The following is a 17,699-nucleotide window of genomic DNA, read 5'->3' on the forward strand; positions in this document are numbered from 1 at the left end:
GAGCTGGGGGTGATGCCATTGAGTTGGCGTTTTGGCTTTCCTTTTTTGGAAACCAAAATTGAAAGCCTAATTTAAGGACACACAAGTAAATACTCTTCTGACGGTCTGTGCTACCATGTTTCTGCAAACACTGCAAAATTGCTACCACATTCTCAGTAATTTAAATGAAAGGCATGGGACTTTGTATCTCTTTTGAAGTGGATGTGCAAAAACAGAGCTATATTCTTAGGAAGACCTCAGATGAAAAAGATTAGTAATTATTTCCCTCTTTGATTAGGAATTCCAGAGATGAAACCCAGCCTAATGCTGCAATCCAGTACATGCTTACCCGGGAGTAAGTTCTGAACTCAGTGGGACTTACTTCTGGGTAAAGATGCATAAGGTTGTGCTTTAAAGAGCACAGAATATCTAAACTTCATGTTAAGCGTACATGTGAGCAGTTTGACAAGAAAGACAATGAAGTCCTAACCAAAATAGGTTTTGTCATGTATTTCATCAAAATAAAAATAATCCTAACAGCTTACATTCTTAAAATTATTTTGTTTTAGTATGGTTATTTATATCCTTTTCAGGATACATATCTTTCCAAGAAATGTTAAACTACATTTTAAAAAACCATAATAAAAATATACATCTATGGGTAGTATTGAATGCTAGTGCTCAGAGACATTGAAGTTAACAGTCATGACTAACTTAGGTTCATGAATTTCAATGAGTTTACTCTGAGTAGGACTTAGTTGAGTACAACCCTATATCTATATCAGTTGTCAGGATCCATCCTATAGGGCAGCTGGTGGAAGAATGGCCCTGTGGTGGAGACAGGATAGTCCAGTGGAACAGGTTCTTAAGGTGGTCTCCCTTCACCTGCCCCCCTCTCACTCCTGGAACCCTTGCTACAGGACAGTTGACGGCAGATGGCCCTAGTGGGAGGGGTAAGTCCGGCTGGAAAAGACTCTGAGGTGGTCTTGCCTGCAAAAGACCTCTGTGTCTCTCTTTTCAGACCTCCATACTTAACATCCAAAGGTTGGTGGTAATGAGGCAGCAATGAAGATACAATGATGGGAGCAGGGCCAGAAGTGTGGCCCTGCTCCTTCTGCTACACATGAGTGCCTTACGCACCAGCAAGCACATAAACAGGACTTTTCTGCTGGTGAATATATTAATCGCATATTGGGTGTTATTCAATGCTAGTCCTACTCAAAGTACAACCATTGCAGTTAATAGACATGACTAATTTAGGTTCATTATTTTCAATGGGTCTGCTCTGAGTAGGATTTGGTTGAATACAGCCCATTGTGCTGAAGAGGTGATTTCCTTCTTTTAGCTCTGAACCTTACTTTTTATTGTGATTACCCTGATTTTAGCATCATAAAGGATGCAAGGTTTCTCATCTCTTGACAATGTACCAAACTGCAAGCATGCTCATGGCAAATGAGTTAGACAACCCAATCTCCACAAGCTGGAGATCAAATATGTCTGTTGTAATCATCACAGTGTGATCATGTGACTGCTGTATGTGGGAGGGAGAAGCAATTTTCCCCTAATGGTGAGGGAGGATTTCTGGGCTGGCTTACTTTAGGGCAATGGATTTTCAAAATGGAACCAATAGAATTTGTTTTATGAAAATTCTTCCTTGGATTACAGGACTTCGTCTTCCACCAACGTCATCAGGAGAGAGAAAAAGAGCAGGTGGGGAGGAAAGAGAAGGGGGGGGGGAAGATGAGTTGGGTGAAAGGTGGGGCCAATGTTCTGCTAATATTTTCTTTGCTGCTGATCTATCCTAGTGGCAATTCTGTGAGGTTTATTTTGTTAAGGGTCCTGGGGATTCTTCATTTAACCTACCTAGGCAATCACCTGGGCTCTCTCAATCCTAAGATTCTATGTCTAATACACTATTAATATTGTACCAACTTTCTTTCTTTCTTTCTTTCTTTCTTTCTTTCTTTCTTTCTTTCTTTCTTTCTTTCTTTCTTTCTTTCTTTCTTTCTTTTCATTTGAACTGGGCCAAATTCAGCAAAGTATCCTCGGAGCATCTTGCAATATCAAAGACAAACAGGACTAATATAGTAAACCTGATCCGATCAGTCCATTAAAACTGCAGTCCAATGCACACTTACATGGGAGTAGACCCCATAAAAAGAAGACAGCCTTACTTCTGTCTGAACACATTTGGGATACCCACAGTCTTAAATCCATTTATTCGTATTGGTGATACCAACACCTGTTAAAAACGATAATACTGTCTATAGGAAACAAGAAGTGTTGAACACAGAGTCAAACAGATGATTAGTGCATCTTGCTTGGTATTATTGTACACACAGACTGGAAGTGGCTCTCCAGGGTTTCAGACATGCTGATCTTTGAGATGCCAAAGATTGGATCTGGGACCTTTTACATGCATAGCATGCCCTTTACCACTGAACTATGGCCCTTCTCTTATCTATCTTTACTAGGACGAACGTTCTTAGTATCACTGAAGAAAATTCATGTTAATATTTGGGTGTGGTTATGGGCCTCAAGAACAAAGTTGTGTTTCATGGGTAAGGGAAGGGAATGTGTTATTGGAAAATGCAACAATGACTCTGGCAGGAAAATATGGAACTGAACAACCTGTGCTATTAAGCGCACAGCTTAACACGACTCTTTGGTGGAAGTATTTTGACACTGTGTGATCTCCATTATCTTGTCAGCAGAAAGAACTGAGCGGGCAGGATAGCTGAGAACAAAGAACACATAGATCCAATAAATGCTGGGTTTTAAAACCTCCACCCACTGTTGCCTTGGTAACCTATAATTTCACAGAATGATGTCAGAGCAAAAGGTTATGACAAAACCACTTGCTGGTGTTTGTAGCAAAACTTGTAGGTTGCTATGGCCTCTTCATTTCTCTTATATAACATTTCACTGGCGCTTCCAGAAGTATAGAAAGGAAGCAGACAATGGCATCAATCTACCTCATATGTCATCCAAGGAGATGAATCTCAAAGCAGGGTGAGGATGTCTCTTTGGTCTGGCCTGGCTTCAGGTGCTGTCGGTCTTAAGACGTTTCTTTGGTATAACAGAGACATGTGAAGCTACATAATGGGGGACATGACAGAGGTTTATAAAATTACGCATGGCAGCCAGTCAGGGCTGGCCAATTATATTTTACTGCCTGAAACAAAATGGTGCCCCTTCCTATTCCACATACAGAAGACAACTAGACTGGTAGCTAATTCTTATGTCAACATTGGTTATGGGATACTGTCCACCACCACACCTGAGAGAACCTGCTAGTTTAAGCCTCCATAAAAGGCTTGGAAGCATATAAAACTCTGTCCTCTAACACTGGGCAATATCTGGGGAGCTGTCACTGCTGTCTCCGCAGCATTTGCTGCCTGAGGTGATTGCCTAACTCTGCCTAATGATAGGGCCGGCCCTATGTGGAGAAAGTGGAGAGGAAAAAGGTAATCTCCCTGGTAGACTGTGGGAATGCTGTGGACATAATATATCTTGACTTCAGCAAAGCTTTTGACAAAGTGCTCCATGATATTCTGATCAGCAAACTAGCTACATTTGGGCTGCATGGAATAACTATTGGGTGGATCCACAGTTGGCTACAGAATTGTACTCAAAGAGTGCTTCTCAATGGTTCTTTCTCAGACTGGGGGTTGGTAACAAGTGGGGTACTGCAGGGTTCAGTCCTGAGCCCAGTGCTATTCAACATTTTTATGATTGACTTGGATGAGGAGGTACAGGGAATGCTTATCAAATTTGCAGATGTTACAAAATTGGGAGGGGTAGCTAATACCTTGAAAGACAGAAACAAAATTCAAAGTTATCTTGATTGGTTGGAGCATTGGGCTGAAAACAACAGAATGAAATTTAACAGGGATAAGTGCAAAGTTCTACACCTAGGAAAAAGAAATCAAATACATAATTATAAGATAGGGGATACTTGGGTCAGCAATACTACATGTGAGGAGGATCTTGGAATTGCTGTTGAACACAAGCTGAATATGAGACAACAGTGTGATGTGGCTACAAAAAGGCAAATGCTATTTTAGGCTGCATAAACAGAAGTATAGTTTCCAAATTGTGTGTAGTACTAGTTTGCCTCTACTCAACACTGGTTTGGCCTCATCTTGAGTACTGCGTCCAATTCTGGACACCGTACTTTAAAAAGGATGCAGACAAACTGGAATGGGTTCAGAGGAGGGCAGTGAGGATGATCAGGGGACTGGAAACAAAACCCTATGAGGAGAGACTGAAAGAATTAGACATGTTCAGCCTTGAGAAGAGAAGACCGAGGGGAGATATGATAGCACTCTTCAAGTACTTGAAAGGTTGCCACACAGAGGAGGGCCAGGATCTCTTCTCGATCATCCCATAGTGCAGAACATGGAGTAATGGTCTCAAGCTACAGGAAGCCAGATTTCAGCTGAACATCAGGAAAAACTTCCTACCTGCTAGAGCAATATGACAATGGAACCAATTACCTAGGGAGGTGGTGGGCTCCAACACTGGAGGCCTTCAAGAGGCAGCTGGGCAGCTACCTGTTGGGTATGCTTTAAATTGGATTCCTGCATTGAGCAGGGGGTTGGACTCAATGGTCTTATAGGCCCCTTCCAATTCTACTATTCTATGATTCTATGACCTCTGCCTGAGATTCTGGAGAGTGGCCTCCAGTCAGAATAGGCAGAACTAGGCTAGATGGATAAACAGGAGTCTGGCATAAGGCAGCTTCCTGTAGTCCTCTATTTCTCTTCATATTGCAGCGGCTGCATTTAATATATCTGACTATATAATATTTTTGTAAAACATCACACTGCAGTTTGCTTGGCCGCAGACAGGCGGCACTGTGAACTGCAGAGTAATGACTATAAGGAGCTGCAATGAGGCTTCCCTTTCCTCCAGGCCATGTGGTTAGGCTGAGCCGGCGGATGAGACCTGGTGGAGAGCAGATGGGAGACAGCGGTGGGTGGTTGACTGGGCAAGCCATAGAACAGGTTCATGGGAGGCTTCAGCATCGCTACCATGAGGCTTTTTTTCCCTACAGGCTGTGAGGTGGGGAGACTAGGCAGAGAATGGGAGAATAAGCGGGCAGTGGTGGGTGATGGCCTGGGTGAGCTGCAGAACTGATTCATGGGAGGCCTCGGCGTCACTGTCTTGAGGCCTCCATTTCTCCCAGGCTGTAGAGGGCGGAGGAAGGAGGGAAGGCAAGAACAGGCAGAGAGCAAGCAGGTAGCAGCTGTGGCCTGGGTGAGCCATGGAGCAACAAGTATCCTGCTTTGCTGCTGCTGCTGACACTATCTACCTTACCAATGGAAGGTGAGGAGGAGGGAAGTGGCAAGGGAACAGGATGGTTTCTGCAGAGCTGTCCAAGATGGTGCCACCTGCCTCTGATTTCCTTTATGGGAGAAGGTCTAGGGGGACGTGCCTTGAAAACCTGGTGGAGGGGGCCAGCGTGAGGAGAATGAGGTGATGATGGCTACACAGCAATGCCTGGAGCCTCCCCTGTTCCTGGGTTAGGTAGTGGGGTTGGTGCGCAAAGCACGCAGGGCCAGAGCGTCTGTTGTACAGATAAGAATTGCAGAGCTACGCATAGCATGTAGTGACCTGAACACGTGGAAGACTTCTGCCACAGGCCCAACAAGCATGTTGCCACCAACAATAGCATTTGCAGCGGCACCTTAAATAGTCCTCATTGCAGGAATAGTACACCGCATGAATACATGACAGAGAAAAACAAGGTGCCATTGTAACAGTGCTGGCTGGTGTCCACTGGGACTGGTAGGGCGGATGGCAGGGAGACCAGTGCGAGGTGGAATCAGAGCCAGTGACAAGCAGAGCCAACTAATTCCAGTTTTGTCCCATTCTCCACTCCACTGAGTCGTACAAGGGCAACACTGACAGTAAGTAGAAAGCCAGTGTGGCAAAGTGGCCAGAATGTTGGAGTAGGACCTGGGAGACCAGGATTCAAGACCCCACTAGGTCATGCAGAAGACAGACAGCCAGGGAAGAATGAGGTTGGTGGGGCAGTGCCCTATTTGCCCGAAGGGAGTAGCCTCCAGTGGACTGTTCACTCCAAAAGCGGTCCTTGGCATCAGTGGGAGGAACCACAAGAAGTCTCTCCTGACCCCACCCGTATCTTGTGACATGAGAGGCTTGTGGCTTAGGATGCCCAAGGAGACCTACAGTGCTGTGGCCATGTGTGTGTGAGTGGAGAGAGAAGAGGGGTGCAAAGCTATGCAGCTACTGCAGCGATTAGCTTTTCAGGCAGTATGTCCCTGCTGTTTGGCCAAGCAGGACCTGAAACCAATCTACATCTGAAACTCACAAAAGGGAGGTTGTCTTCACATAATGAAAACGAGCGCTCAGGCAGTCAAAATCAAACATTTAATATGCCAAGCTCTTGTTTGAGTCAGACTTCAGATGATTTAAACAAGTGTCATGCTGTCCCAGCTCCCCAAAACTGTGGGAATAGGTCAAGACGATCTGGACATACTTCTCTCCATTGGCACAAATACCCTGACTGTAAGGTAGCTTTGTTCCTGACAACTTCTCAGCGGTGACTCACGCAGCCACTGCCCTCCAGGCTCGGCTTGACAGGGTTATCCTTTCATCAAACACAGCTGGCAAGCAGCCCTGCCTCACTCCCCCCCCCCTGCAAAGGCTCAGGATGCAAGCAGCATCACCCATGATGGAACAGGTTCATTCTGCCCAATTTTCCTTTTTTTTTTTTTTTTTTTTTACAAAGAAGTTATTTTCAAGGGAAAGCTGAATTTCCTGCTATGCTGAGCTGAAGTGTTACTGCCTGGAAGTATTTGGAAAGGCACAAGCCAAAGGCTTGGATAGCTGCTGCCTTCCCCATGGTCCTCATTTGCTTTTTGCCTAATAAAAAGAACTAAATCGACATTTATTTATTTATTTGTTTCATTTATAGACCGCCCATAGCGAGTGGCTCTCTGGGCGGTGTACAAAAAAGTTAAAATACAAAATATCAACAATAAAATCAGACAACAATAAACACAAGCAGCAACAAAAGAAAAAAGAAAAAATATAAATATAAAATTATAACATAAACACTTAAAATGCCGGGGAGCATGCCTCCTTCCAAAACAGAGGGGGACGGGGAGAGGAAGCACAACCAGTGGAATGGAGACAGGGTGCATGAGGGGGCACATGACCCTTCAGATGTTGTTGGACTCCAACTCTCATCAGCCTCAGCCAGCATTGACCAACAATCAGGGATGATGGGAGCTGGGCTGCAGCAACTTCTGGAGGGCTACAGCTTCCCCACTGCCGGTAAAGGTCTTTTGTTAGTTCCTTTCAAATTGAGACTTCCCAAGACAAAACCTGTGTAGTTTTGACTTCGGGGCCACACTGACATTCCTGAATTACCCCATTGGCCTGATGTGGGGAGATCAGACTCTCTCAGCCTTACCTACCTCACAGGGTTGCTGGGAGGATCAAGAGTTAGGGGGAAACCTTGGGCCAGTCACTGCCTCTCAGCCTTAGAGGAAGGCAATGGTAAACCCCCTCTGAATACCGCTTACCATGAAAACCCTATTCGTAGGGTTGACCATAAGTCAGGATCGACTTGAAGGCAGTCCATTTCATTTTTTTTTTTTCAAGTGGAGTCCGGGGCTCCTTGATGGAAAGACAGCATAAGCAAGTAATTGATTCAACTGGTAGATTGGAGCACGTATTCACACTCCTGCCCATTTCTCATGAGCCATCAACCTGGCTGCAAGCAGTAAAAGAGAGAGAGAGATTGGATTATCAAGAAGGACAGGCTAGTGTCGCCACAAGCCTGGAAATGACATTGGATTACCTGCCACAACCCTGAAGAAGTAAGATGATGAAGGTATTCTGTATGCACACACCAGGCTGTTGATAACAGACAGCTGTGTCTCATCAGTGGAATCTTCCAGCCCAGTGACTGAGCAGCTGCCATAGATGACCTGGAATTCAATGCAGACAAGTGAGAAGGCTGGTGGGGGAAACATAGAGCGATCTGCCCTTCCTCCAACAGCCCTCTTGGTTTCTGTGCTCATTGTAGAGGAAGGAAAGGGTCTTTCTTTGCAACCAGCATGAAAAAGCAGAGGGCTGGCAGAAGAAGGGTAGATCACTCTGTCCCTCTTCCAGCTGCAGCACCAGGAAAAAAATGGGGGGGGGAGAAACACCAGAAAAAAGTGGGGGGCATTGGAGGGGCTCAGTATATTTCTAGGTGGGCAAAATATACTGGGGGCAGTTCTTTGTTTGGGGGGCTCTGTCCCCTTTGCCCCCTGCTCTCCATTCAGTGTCGCATCCACTCTCTTCTGCCCATCTTCATGTATTCATGTTTATTCTTATTATTAGCTGCCAAGAAGCTACAAGCGTGTGGTTCTATACAGGCCTTGGAGGATGGCCCAGGACAGCACAGAAATGTAAGCTACTAGCCTCACAGCAGGTAAGTAAAATAATTTGTAGGCTAGTAACTTTTGCTTGCTTATTTACAAGGATGGGCTAGGGTCTCCTACAGCCCAGGGGCAAAAACTGCAGCCTGTCCTCTCCCTGTCCTTTTAAAAGAGGTTTATATGCAGAAATTAGTGTGTGAAGCTTTTCATGGCATGGCAATAAACCTTGTCATATGCTCACTGCTGCAAATCAAGCTGCTGTTAACAGGACAACCACAGTCAAAAGTCAGCAAACCTTGGGTAACCCAGTGGATTGGGAGGGTAGCAGGAATGTGTGTGCTCGCTGCTGCCACCACTGCCAGTCAGTACTATAGGCAATACTGAGCTAGGTGGACCAACAATACCAACTTGTATAAAATGAAGATATATACAAATATAAGCAGTAGCCACTGTTTTTATAATAATATAATCACATCTGTTTGGTAATATATGGAGACAGCTGATTTCCGTCAACTTATATAAGAGCTCAGTTATATTACACCTTTTGAGCAGCAACATGGAGTCACCCCTTTCTTTGAAAAAAAATCACCTTTGGACTACAATTCAGTATTTTTACATTATACTAACTTTCTATGCTAGACAGATTTGTGGACAAGTAATTCTTTATGTTACAGTCTTTGGGAGCAATAGATCATTTGGAGCGTAGCTTCACTGATTGTGTTCTTGTGGAAGAATCATACCAAAGGTTGTATACAATGCAGTTGTCTTGTCAGCCCAAATGACTTTTTGCTTGTGTAATGGAATGCAATGCTTCTTCCCTCTCTTCTCCCCATGCCTCCTGTGCCCCCCAATCTGCTTTGGAGGTTGGAGGATCCCCCAGAGCAGATTTGTGGGGCACGCAGGGAGAGAAGGAGGGAAAGTTCTGTTGTGCAAGTGGAAGTTCTCGCACTAATGGGAGGGCTTTGTTGGATACAACCACAAGTATTCAGCCAAAAATGGTCTTTTACTCCTTCTTAAGTTTTGAGTCACATGCAAATGAGTGACGTAGTTTATGGATAATAAGTTGAACATTGTTCTGAAAAAGACAAAGATGAACAGAAAAGGTAAACAAGAAGCTATAAGGGGGTCTACAGCTGCCATCTGTGAAAAGCCCTCAATTTGTTCCGATGACGCATGAAACAGGATCCAGTCCAGGAGATCTCACCATTGTAGCTTGAGGTGCCAGGAGAAATTGTTGTAACTGTCACACAACAGTGGCTACTCCTTATATTTGTATATATGTTCCTTTCACACATAGTCTTGCTTGTTAATTTATAAATTACTTTTATACCATTATATTATTTTTGAAAGTTTCTGTGATTTTGTCTGTAGGCTTTTTCACATCTTTAGAAGCCTTCTTTGTTTTGCTTTTGACTCAGCATAAGGCAGCTTCCTTCCAACATGGAGTGTCAGGAAAGGGCTTCTACACATATATAGCTCAATGTGTGAAGATAATGGCTGGGGCCAGTGGTCATATGACGGTTGGGGAAGGGCCCAGCAAACCCTTCCCTGCCTTTTACATGTTCAGCAACATATGCATGAAGGGAAGATGTGAACGAAGCTTTTGTATCTCATAAATATATGTCTCCCTCAGCTGTTATAATGATGGGTATATTTTTAAAACAAAAAAATCTTGATTGAATTTCACTTTACTTTGTATATACAAACAGATGCCAGAAATACATATTTAAAAAGCAGAGGAAATGATGGGTATTTTTGTCTTGTAATACTGCCCACTTGGCAGAACATTTGTTTTTAATGTTTCCTAATTAAATGAATTATGGGATCTGTTCCTTTTTGAGAAACTGGAGAATAATGCCCCTTTAGCAGTTCAGTTTTATTGCTGGCATGTTCCCTGGGTGAGGTTGTGCACACACCCATGCTTTTTGAACTTTGATCTAAGTCATTAAACTGCCAAGGCTAATAAGAGTCCCTTCACCAAATCTGCCTGCTGAGGCAAAAATGTTCATAAAGTGAGGGCCTCTCCATGAATTTATTGGCATTTGAAATAAATGTTGACCTTTGAAATATTTTTGTTTCATTTTGTTTTAAGAAAACATAATAGACTGAGTTCTATGTTTACAAGTCTGTGTTTAGTCTATGACAACAAAACATAATAAGGAGGGGCAAGTCTTAAAAGATCCACCAGGCATCTCTTGCCTGGTCTGTTGCTGATATTTGCACCCCACAGAGTATACAAAGGGGAAATGAAATTGATCAGAATCAAGGCTCCACCTGAACTAGTGGAAACCCTTAACAATAATGATAAATTCCCAAACTTCAAATATTTTTCTTTACAGTACAGTGTTATATGGCTAACTATGCAATGGACATATGAACACTACTTTGTCACAGTGTAAGTGTAGGTATTGGCATCGTATTCAAAACCTTTTAGCATGGGTTTTACTTGATAATTACCCAGGTTTAACAGCATACAGAGTGTTTATCTGAGGAATAATGAAGACAAATTCACAGTAAACCTAAATCTGGGATGAATGCAATTAGAACTAGTAATCTCCTCATCCTACTCCCACCCATGTAATCCCTTCTACCTTCCACTGTCTTCACTCTTCCAAGGCTGTGACCACACTGGTTGCCTACAGCAAAGCGTTTCCATTGGCCATTCCTGGAGGGGCAATGGATTGATCTGCCAATCAGTTGCGAAAACTCTTTGAAGCTGAATTAAAACTCTCTCACACAGGAAGCCACAGACCTGAACTTACAAGATCTGAACAGGGTGGTTCATGACAGATGCTCTTGGAGGTCACTGATTCACAGGGTTGCCTTAAGTCGTAATCGACTTGAAGGCACATAACAACAACAACACACACATACGCACACTTGAGCTGATCCCTCCAGGTTTTACAATAAGAACGGGTAGGGTTTTACTATCATTGTGTGCCCCCATTTTCAGAAAAGAGACGTAGAGAGACCCTGGAACCAGCAAAACAGTGTGTCTCTACCCCAACTGTCAGCTGAAATGTACTCTATATGGGGTTGCCCTGTGGCTGAACTGGAAGCTGCAACTAGCACAAAACTGTAGTTTGTTAAGGGTGCTGAGAATGGGAGTTCTGTGGAGAGTAAACTACAGTTCCCAGGATTCTTTGGGGGAACTCAAGCGCTTTAAACTTATGGTGTGTATGCAGCCAGAGTTGAGGCTGAGAATGAAGAGGCCATGAATAGAGAATTCCTAGTACTTCCACTATTATAACATTCATGAACTGTGTGTTTTCAGTACAGTTAGGATTCCTTTCAAATTTAATTTTTAATTTAATATTGGGTCTTCCTGAAGCTACCCAGCTTAAAAGAACTTCCTGGCTGATTCTGACTCAATAGGAGAAGGCTTCAATCACACTGGACATTCAGCAAGGGACTGGAAAGTTGTCATGCTTTCGCCTAACAACAACAACCCCAAAACAATTTCAAAGGAAGGCTCAACTGTGGAATTGCGAAGTTGTAATCCATATGCAGATCTGACAATCACAGGCTGACCAGAGCATGGGAGTGGCTAGCTGACTATAGAAAGTATGGTCCAAACTACAGTGAGATTCTTTACATCTGAAGTGCAAGTTTTTTGAAATGCAGATTGCATCAGCTGAGAAGGCTGATAATGGGATCAGAGCAGACACAATGGGGGATTTCTTCCCTATACAAATACTAGCTTCGGATGAGTTTCCTGCTTCTGGTTGGCAGCAGGAAAAGGTTAAATTTCCTCTCCATGCCTGCTCTCATTGCGTTAATTATCGCCTTCTCCTACCAGCTGATGCAATGTGTATTTAAAAAAAAGTTGAAAGTTAGATGCAAAGGCATATTTCATGTCCTGTGTAGATTGGCCCAAAGTGTCCCTTGACAGATGTTCGTGTACACTATTCATTACCAGTGAATGAATCATGCCCACTCTGATTGGATTTTTTATTGTTTTCACTGGACCTTATTTGCATCTGACTCTGCACAGCAAAGGAAATATATCTGTCAGGTGACAAAAGCACTCACACTTTGGTCCACAAAATCTTATGCCACAGTGTGTTCCTATTTATGTTGCCACAGTGGTGTTTTTACTTTATATAAAGCCTCGATTCAGAAGTACATTTTTATTTTAAAAATAAAGTAACTATGATAAAACAAAATATTATTCTTTAAAAAATAAAAAATCATTAACCATGCTAATCATGATACTGGTCATTGTGGTTGCCCTTTCCTGCATCTTTTTCAAACGTGGCAACCAGAACAGTTACAAAGAGTAGTTCTACTATAAATTTGTCTAACAACATGGCGATATTAGCAGGTTTGTTTTTTTTAAATCCCTTTCCCCTGATGTTCCCTAACAAGGTTTTCACCTTTTCACAAATGGTGCTAGTATTTTCATTGAGTTAACTTAAGATCAACTCGAAAGGGAGATGGTTAGACAAGTTCATGGAGGACAGAGCATCTTCTTTATTTGCAGAAGTTCTCCGGTTTAATCCCCAGCATCTCCAGGTAGTGGTGGGAGAGAACACTGTCTGAAATCCTGGAGAGCTGTTGCTGCCAGTCAGTGTAGACAATACTGAGCTAGCTGGACCAAACCGTCTGACTCAGTATAAGGCAGTTTCCTATGTTCATATGATTGCCAATGGTGTGGCCACTGCTCTTTATGTAATTATCACTCCTCTGTACGTTCTGCATTTCATTTTAGAGACAGCCAATATGTGGTTATAATGCTAGACCAGGATTCATATCCTTTATTGAGCCATGAAGTTCGCTGGGTGACCTTGGGCCTGTCACTATCTCTCAGCCCAACTTACTTCACAGGGTTGCTGTGAGGATGAAATGGGGTAGAGGGAGAACCATGTACCCCACCTTGAGCTCCTTGGAGGAAAGGTGGGATAGAAATGTAATAACTAACAAATAATAAATTGACTACTATATGCCACCTCCAGGATCAGAGACTCCATGCCTCTGAACACCAGACACTGGGTAACCACAGTGGGAGAGAGCTATTGTGCTCGTGCCCTGCTTCTCATAAGCATCTGGTTAGCCACTTTGGTCTGTTAAGTTTATGAAGTGCCACATACTAAAAATAAATAAATAATCTGATTTTAAAATTAATCTTGTTTCACTCTCGGTTTGTGCGTTCAGGCAGGGAAATTTCTGCCTCCAGCATTTACATTTGATCAGAAAACTTCCAGAGTTCTGTTTCTGGCATGCTCAAAATGAAGAGTTCAGTTTGTGCACAGTGCCTAATTAGCCTATGAAATTAAATTTAATGGGATTCTGTGAAGGTCATTAACATGAGGAGCTTCTAAAAGGATTGGATACTTTTTTAGAGGCTTGGTCTTTCGGGGGCTTCTAGCTCAGATAGCTAAAAGAAAAGAAAGAACCTCCGTGTTCAGAAGTATGGATATCCCTGGTATGTATACGAGACACTAAAGGCAAACCATGTAAGACACATCATGCTGGTTTGTTTTGCTTCTGAATTTCCCACAGACTAGATATTTAGCAGGCCACTACAGAGAAAAGATCTGCCGCTCAGAGGCTGTGTACATTTAAAGCACATGATTTCCCCCAAAGAATCCTGGAGGAATCCTTAGGAGGAATGCTCTTTAAATGTATGGTGTGTACACAGCCTCTATGACTGGCTCTGGGGATGCCTTCCCAAATTCTTAGCAACCCCACCAAATTAAAGCCCCTTTTAACCAGTATGCATTTTCAGTTAATGTGCATGATGGGGAAGGGCAAGCTACACCTTCTCTTTTATGCATGTTCATTTGATCACCTGTACAGAGCCTCCACTGAACATGCATTTACTGAATGTGTGTTTTGGACGATGGAAAGAGGCTTACAGTTGTCAGGATTCTGAGAGGATGCCTTGAGAGTCAGTGGTGCAGGTAGGCAATTTTGGACTCTGGAGACAGAGGGCAGGGGGGTGTCTTGAAATGCTAATATGCATTGCTTCACTTACTTCAAATTGTGGTAAGCTAGCCCTGCTGTGTTTGGGGGCCCTCCTGCTTATTCTCCTGTGTGGGGCCCTGGGTTTCTGCTCCCAAATCCTGCCCTGATCATGAGATCACAGGTGACAGTTAAATTGGTAAAAAACCAACACAAGCATGTAACGTGCAGATATAAACCGGAGATGGATTGTTGGCCTGATCTTAATTGTAGTTCTGACAATGGGGGTGGGGAAGTAACTTTATTGTAGGAGGAGGGTTTGTTCTCTTGGCTCCTTTATGGCGATGTGCATGTTTGAGCCATTTCCCTCTTTTCCCTTGTCCTATTTGTACTGAGGCTGATAAACATGATTCCAAGTAGTTCAAAATCACCCCAGTGTAATGTGTTAGGTTCAGCTGTCAGCGACAGACCATCAGCTGATCCCATCATCCTGAGTGGAATTATCACTGAACATCTTTTCCTCTCTAAGTTCTCCCTCCTTATCAAAGGGAATTAATGACCATTAATGTTGCATATCTTTTGGCAGGTACATGGAAGATTCCAGGCGGGAAGTGAGGCATGACCTTCTTCCATGCAACGTTCATGAGCGACTCCCAGTCAAGAGTGCATTTCCCCTGCTAGAAGCCAGGGCACTCTGTGTTCAAGTTATACTGAGCTACTTTACTGAGCTGTAAACTAATTCAGAAATTGCCAGCTAGATGCTAGTCAATACGGCTAGTAAAAGCTGTGTTACGGTCCTCAAATACAAACTTTTTTGCTAAGCTTTTATTAAGGTTAATAGTTTCTCCTTGCACCACTAGGTAATTAGAAATGCAAACAATTGTGCAAGGAAATGTTGCCATTTAAACCATTGGCATGAAGTAGGAACCCCATCAAAGAAAAGGAAAGAAGTATCTAGGCTTGGTGTGATTATTTTCCTCATTTTCTGATTCTGTTAATGCAAATCAGTCATAAACAAACTTAAAAGCCTAATTCTTACCTCATTCACTTGTCAGGGCAAGGAGGAACCATCAGTTACGCTGGTTGTCCTGCAGACGTGCTCCTCCGCCTTCTCCCTCCACATCACCACTATTGCCATGCAATGTATGGCTGCTGCCATGTTAGTGCACTGGTATTGAGCTAACTTTGGTGCCCACTTTTTAAGGGTGGAGGGCAGCACAGTGGCACTTCCTATTGTGGCTAGAGAATCAAACAAGAGAATGAATGGGAGGAAGTGGAGGATGACAAGAGGGAAGTGTGTTTTTTCTTCTTTAATGCTGGTATTGCACACACACACACCCCATGGTAGATAGCTGTACTAAAGACAATTCTGGTTGCATGTCCCTCCACCCTGAAGCAATAACAGCAAACAAGAGTGTATGGAAACTTCTTTTCCACTTTAGATAAATTGTTAAGCTGCCGCTGCTCTCTCAAGGCCGCCTTGGGAAGAAAGATAGAATAACGTTGTATAATATTATAACATCAAGACAGCAGATATGGTGGAGCAGGAATCCTGCACGTTTAACAACTAGGTTACACGAAAGGGAGATCCATAAGAGGAAAGCTGCCTGAAAGCAGTCGGGGGCAGCAGGAAAAGGCTTGGATCCAGGTTGGATCCAGGTTGAGCTTTTTTAAAAAAAACTATTCCTCTGCACTCTGCTTCCTCAAAACTGTGTTCTTGCTGCCCAGAGTGAGAGTCTGGGTTGTGATGTTTTGGTGTGTTGCAATGTTGCTTAATATCACTCCATGTGAAAGACTGAACTGGTATAGAACAAAGCCTTACCTAGGTGGTGGGCACAGAGGGAGAGGTTATGTTGCTGTTTGCAGTGGAGGCTGGTGGCTCCAATATCAGTGGGGCAGTGAATCCACTCCGGGTTCTAGTCTGAACTTTCAGCACCTTGGACATCTCCTTGAAAGTTCCAACTAAATCCCGGAGCGCATTCACTGCCCCACTGACATTGGAGCCACCAGCACGCACTGGCTGTTTGTATGATACTATATTGCCCTAGATGGAGGTGGATGAATGAGGTGGCTGTACATTATGCTTAGTGTTACCAGGGATTTGTTCTTGTTTTTATTTTGCAGTCTAGATACTCATTTTGCATCATATGTTTGGTAGGTATTATTGGTATGGTGATGGGAATGCTTGAGAGTGAAGCCTATATGCAGAAGACAGCTAAAATTATATTTGGGGGATGTTACTGCAGGGAGTGGGGAGCAGCTTCTCTTTTGCTTATTTTGTTTAGTTGCTAATGATATGTGGAATTTTATTGCATTTTTATATTTGGTTTTTATTTGTCATGGTTTGTATGTTTAAGAGAATATTTTGTTTTCCTGTTAATTGTGCTGCTTTAAATGTGTATTTTGTTCTTGGTCTTTATCTGTAGTGTTGTATTTTGATATTTTGTAGTGTTCTGTTTGATTTTTAAAAACTAAAATAAAGCAGTATAGAAATGATTTCAACAAATAAAAAAAATCTGGTATTAGTCATAAATAAAGACACTTTTATTGTACCTGCCTTTTTCACTCTGCACAGCCGAGAGCAGCCAGGGAGTGCGGTGGGCCCAGGGCCTTTTGTGTGTGACAGCACTCACTGGTACAAAGCACAGGCACCTCTCTTTTTGGTGCCTGTGCCAGCCATTTTGTACTGGTACAGTCATGGTACTTTTATTAAAATAAGGAAGGTGGTGTACCTGGTTCTCCCCTTCCCCTTTTATCCTCACAACAAACCTGTGAAGTAGGTTAGGCTGAGAGACAGTGACTGGCCCAAGGTTCCCCAGTGAATTTAATGGCTGAGTGGGGATTCAAACCCTGGTCTCCCAACTCATAGTCCAATGTCTTAACCGCTACACCACACTAGGTCTCTTAAATGGAGGGAGCTCCGGATTCTCTCTCCTGTAGAGCAGGGATGGGGAATTTGTGATCCTATAGATGTTGCTGGACTATCATTGTCCCTGACCATCTGTCATGCTGGTTAGGGCTGAAAGGAGTTCAAGGTTTGTCCGCAACATCTAGAGGATCACAAATTCCCCTCCCCTATTGAAGGACATCTTCACACACCTGCTGAATATGGCACAGGTGTGACTTAGCTGACACGTGCTGGCTGGTACAACCCTGTGACCCTTTCACTTATGCATCCAACCTGTGAGCTGTGGTGTAGTGGTAAATTCTGAAATGCTCTTCATGGCAACCCCCGATAGCCTCACCTCCTCAAATACCATACAACAAAAATGAATTTGTGAGCAATGCACACATGAAGGCTTCAATACCAAGCCTGCTTTCCCCTCTCCACACCCCTTCCTGCCTAGCTTACCATCCAACCTGGTGGACCCAATAGCTTGCTTGCTATTTTGTAAAAGTTTGATTGGTCCTAAT

The 17,699-nt window shown here is 43.3% G+C and overlaps 1 long non-coding RNA gene across 1 annotated transcript; it reads left to right on the forward strand.

Annotated features, from left to right (window-relative positions):
- Positions 1-1,556: 1,556 nt before the first annotated feature.
- Positions 1,557-16,726, forward strand: LOC133388525 (uncharacterized). The gene is made up of 3 exons (XR_009763850.1): positions 1,557-1,689; positions 8,344-8,434; positions 14,872-16,726. It is a non-coding gene; the product is annotated as an uncharacterized LOC133388525 (long non-coding RNA).
- Positions 16,727-17,699: the final 973 nt, after the last annotated feature.

The sequence above is a fragment of the Rhineura floridana genome, chromosome 7 (assembly GCF_030035675.1).
Source record: "Rhineura floridana isolate rRhiFlo1 chromosome 7, rRhiFlo1.hap2, whole genome shotgun sequence".
NCBI lineage: Eukaryota > Metazoa > Chordata > Lepidosauria > Squamata > Rhineuridae > Rhineura > Rhineura floridana.